Source organism: Canis lupus, chromosome 2 (assembly GCF_048164855.1).
Source record: "Canis lupus baileyi chromosome 2, mCanLup2.hap1, whole genome shotgun sequence".
Lineage (NCBI taxonomy): Eukaryota > Metazoa > Chordata > Mammalia > Carnivora > Canidae > Canis > Canis lupus.
In genome coordinates, this window is record NC_132839.1 from 45,745,815 (window position 1) to 45,750,354 (window position 4,540).

At 41.2% G+C, this 4,540-nt stretch overlaps 1 long non-coding RNA gene across 1 annotated transcript in view; it reads right to left on the bottom strand.

Moving 5' to 3' along the window:
• Nucleotides 1–4,540, bottom strand: part of LOC140617226 (uncharacterized) — a 202,949-nt gene that overhangs the window by 28,262 nt on the left and 170,147 nt on the right. The window lies entirely within an intron of this gene.

The window sequence follows — 4,540 nt, forward strand, 5'->3', positions numbered from 1 at the left end:
TGGCAACATATTTACTCTCTAGATGAGAAAACCATGGCTCAGATAATATAGAACCTCATGGGCTCCTCATGTGGTCCAGTCCATTGTTCTGTTCATTAGGCCATGTTAATCTTTGTCTATAAGTAGGATCTGGTATTTGGGGGGCATGAGACCCACACTCATGCCTGAAATGTAGAGTTTTGTTACTACTTCCACATGAGGATATGCTACAACTGGAATAATAGTCTCTATTATATTGAACATTTAGTGATGACATTAATAAATATTAAAGCCTAATCCTTTTTTAAGCCCTCTTTGGAGATGTCTTTATTCTTTCCTATGTTGGAATCTCAAAACATGACATTGGTTTCAACCTTTCTGTAACTCCAAAATCCTAGCGGAGAAGAAGGGAGGTGCTCACCACAGCAACCCCCCAAGAAGTTAAGGTGAAAGGGGGAATGAAAAGCTTTCTGGTGAGTGAAGCTCCTAGCCTTTTGACATCAGCAGGAATGGACTATCCTCCTTAACCTCTCCTACTTCCACATCACTTAATAAACACTTCCAATCATCTCATATATATTTTGAAGCATGAAAGAATTTGAATCAACTCTCAATTATTTTCCATCTTGATCACCACATGCTTAATAGCAGAGGAAGCTTCAAGTTTCCACAAAAACAATATCATAAGAATTATTGATCTTAGGAGTAAAGATTATTACCTCTCTCCCTAACTGACTCTCTGGACTTTTTGGATTTGGCAACTATGGCTTTGAATGCAAAGGAATTCTGCCTTTTGTAGTATAATGGAAAATGACACACTAACATGAACTATGCTGATCATTGGCCCAAATTCTTTTTTAAAAATATAGTATAAGGGTGCTTGGGTGGCTCATTCGGTTGAGCATCCAGCTCTTGGTTTTGGTTCAAGTCATGATCTCATGGATGGTGAGATCCAGCCCTGCCTCAAGCTCTGTACTCAGCGGGGAGTCTGCTTGGATTCCCTCCCTCTGCTCCTTCCCCTCTCTAAAATAAATAAATATTTTTAAAACACATATCTATGAAATTGGAAAGCTATCTTACCCTCGTGTGTAAGAAATCTATGTTAATGACATTCGTTTAAGGAAAAGGTCCTTTTTAAGAAGAATAAAGGATTCTGCTGTCAAACAAGTTGTTTGAATTTGTTTATCACAGTGGAGGCTTCAAGATCACACATCTCCATTAGGAGATGCAGGGTCACAGAAGGGTCTGCAAAAGATAGCCAAAGCCAAAACTGACTGTTTTTCCTTTCAAAGTCCTGTCTGTTTCCTTCACTCTCTTCAAAACACCCTTAAGTAGACAGATGTATCTCGAGGTCAAGGTAAAAAAAATAAATAAATAAAAGTCAAAAAAAGGAAAAGACATAGAATAATGAGAGTTTTCTTTTACTATCCAATGGTCATGCATTTTGTGTATTTTTTTGCATTTAAAAAATTTTTATTTAAATTCAATTAATGAACACATATTATTGGTTTCTGAAGTAGAGGTCACGCATTTTAAAAACCTATCATTATGAAGAGAAAAATGAAGCCAAGTGTCTGATTAGAAGATGAGCTGCACAGTAGAACAATGTTCCACGTTGTCAGGATTCTGACTCAGGCGGCAAAAGCCACTGAATGAAATAGTCGAATCCCCACCATGGAGGAAAGATGGCTTTAAAGTTGGAGCAGAAGTATTTGTTTAGTGTGGGGAGAATCAAGAGTTTCTGGTATTTACGGCAGAAAATACAACCACCCCCAGCCTATCTTTCAGAACAGGAATGCATGGTTAAATTGCCCTGCTTGTCCTTAGCAACCTCAACTCAGAGGCCACATTTTTTCTTCTCTAAGAAGCAAGTGGGAACTTGAAAAGTATGTAGCATGTCGTGAAAAGGGAGCAGTGAACTTTGCTCAGGTCTGCAGCCAGCACTGAAATCTGAACCTTCAGAGGGTTTGCGACGGCGGGATTCCCGCCCCCTTCCTCTGAAATCCCTGTATATCCAGTGCCTTTGCAAAATACCTTGGTCTCGGATCAGAGAAGTCCCTACCCCGAAGAGAAAACCTGCTCTCTCAGTATTCCTGATGTCATTTAAAAGGAAGTACTAAAAACAAAAACCAAACATGAAATCCACCTCTCTGATGATCAAATTTCACCTGGTTTTCTAGAGCTGGGGGACGTGTAGAAAGATTTCTTTTTGCATTCATTCTGAAAGTAGCTTTCAAAATTTTTAAAGATTCCCCATGGCGAGATTATCACCGGTTGGAAAGATTTCCCTCCCTATGACCGAGGGAGAAAAAGATCTTGAAAAGCCTGTGCATTCAGGCTGCTTGCAGTACGAATCTTTTCACGACAGCAAGTTACTTGGTAACTTGAGCTTGTGTTCGTTCCTGAAATTCTTTCACATAATTGAAGATTAATTTGATTCCCTAGATTGTTGAGGGTTGTTGACAGTGGGGGGCTGGGGTGGGTGGAAATAGATTATTCAAATCACAAAGAGGTAGGTGTGTCCTAAGTGACTGTTCTATTACTGCTCAGAAGTGTTTGCCTTCCTCAGTATTCATCAGACTCGGAGCTGTAGGATCGCGCTGCTGGGAGAAAGGAGAGGGCCCTGCTAGCGCTCCAAGAGCAGGTGAACCTCAGAGAAACTGAAATATTTTGTCAAGAGAGTTCTATGTATGAATGGCCCCTCCAGAATCCATTACCGCCCAAACAAGCCAACTCAAGGGCTCTGGCTTTCTCAAGTGTCTAATGTAAACAATATGAAAGTCAATAGTGGGGGACATTCCAAGATAGTATTAACACGATTGATTTATTGATGGTTGCACAATGGGAGGTTATCTTTTGTTAATTGACTCGGTAAATAAACTCATAGGCGACAGGGGATGGGGGAAAGTAGCTGGTGCAGGGGAAGGTGAGGCCCCCCTGGATTGCCATTTGTTTCTTCAACTCCCAGCCTTTCTTGGTAAATTGCAAATACCATTCCCTCTGCCAACCTCAAACACAGGTTAGCAGAGTTAATTGTCCCCAGGACTCAGCCTCACCCCCCACCCCCCAGCCTGTGAGGGGAAGACTGCAAAGTCTTGTATTCCTGTCAAAGATTGTTTTGGAAAAATTCAAAAGCTGGTGATACTAGATGTTAAAGAAAGGGAAAAATGCATCGACTCAACTTCTTGTCCAATCTAGAAACACTTGGAAGATGCAGGTGCAGCGTTTGGGATACTTGTGACCTCTGAGCGGTGAGTGGTTGAACACTGGGGAAAACAGAGCATTTACTGCTTGACAGTCATTCTGTATTCAGCTGCTCTCATTTGGCCCTTCCTGGGAGAAAAGACAGAGAAAAGACCCACCACCAACATATGCTGTATTGGTACCACCTGAAGTGGCATCTCCTGGGTGGATGGGTGACATTTTAAACTTGTTTAGATGGATTCGGGAAACTGAGGAAAAAAGAGACAATTATATTTTTTTTCAAAGTTTTATTTATTAAAGTAATCTCTACACCCTGCATGGGGCTTAAACTCATGACCCTGAGATCAAGAGGCACGTACTCTTCTGACTGAGCCAGCCATTCCCCCTCTTTTGGGGACTTTTAAACTGCCATCAGATATGGTTTAAAAATTAAAAACCCTCACAGTTCATTCCTTCCCATCTTCTGGAGCATTTAAGAAACATCAACTTCTCCTTTCAAGATGGCTTTCCCTTCATCCTCTTAAGGCTTTTTTTTTTTTTTTTTTTTTTTTTTTTAATATGGTCATGCCTCCAACTCCAGACATTCCCCTCTCTCTGTCCTCTACTGGATCTCCCAATCTCCCCTCCACCTCCTCGGCTACCAGGTGTGCTCTCTGCAGGAGAGGCCAGAGCATGAATCAAGTGCACATCACTTACTGTACCAGCTCAGTTCCCATCTTTACCTGTGAGCCTGGCTCCTCTGTCCCTTCATCCTTCTATTATCTTTGGTCCTAAAAGTTGGAGTCCACCTTGTTTTTCCCTTCCTTTTGCTTGTCCCATCCAAGAAGTACTCAGGTCTTCTAGATCCTGCTTTTTAAAATGTATACACTAGAATGTATCTAGTTTAACCCTCCTGACTGAAATGAAGTGATCCAAGAATGGACTTGTGGTAGGATCTTCAACTGATTGTTGAATGAAGGAGTCAATGAGTGCGTAGCTTTGCCTGCTACTGTATTTTTTTCCATGATAATCATCTCTGATCATATTATTTCAGGGCTTGGAAACTATTGATAATGACTTATTTCCCTAATGAAGTAAATCTCTTATTTTCCAGACACCCACATAGACTCGCCCCCGATTTTATCTTCTGCCAAGCTCCAAAACACCCTATGCTCAATCCAGACTATTCCTGCATCCCCTAAAGTCTTCGTATGTTGCTACCTACATGTTGTAGCTTATCTTCATTTTCTTCGGCTGGAATGTTTGACCAGCTTCTCAAGTTCAAATTTTGCCAGGTTCTTAAGGTCCAACCCACATGTCACCCCCTCCATGGATCTATTTTTAAATTCCGTATGCCTCTCTCTTTCAGCCAAGCTGG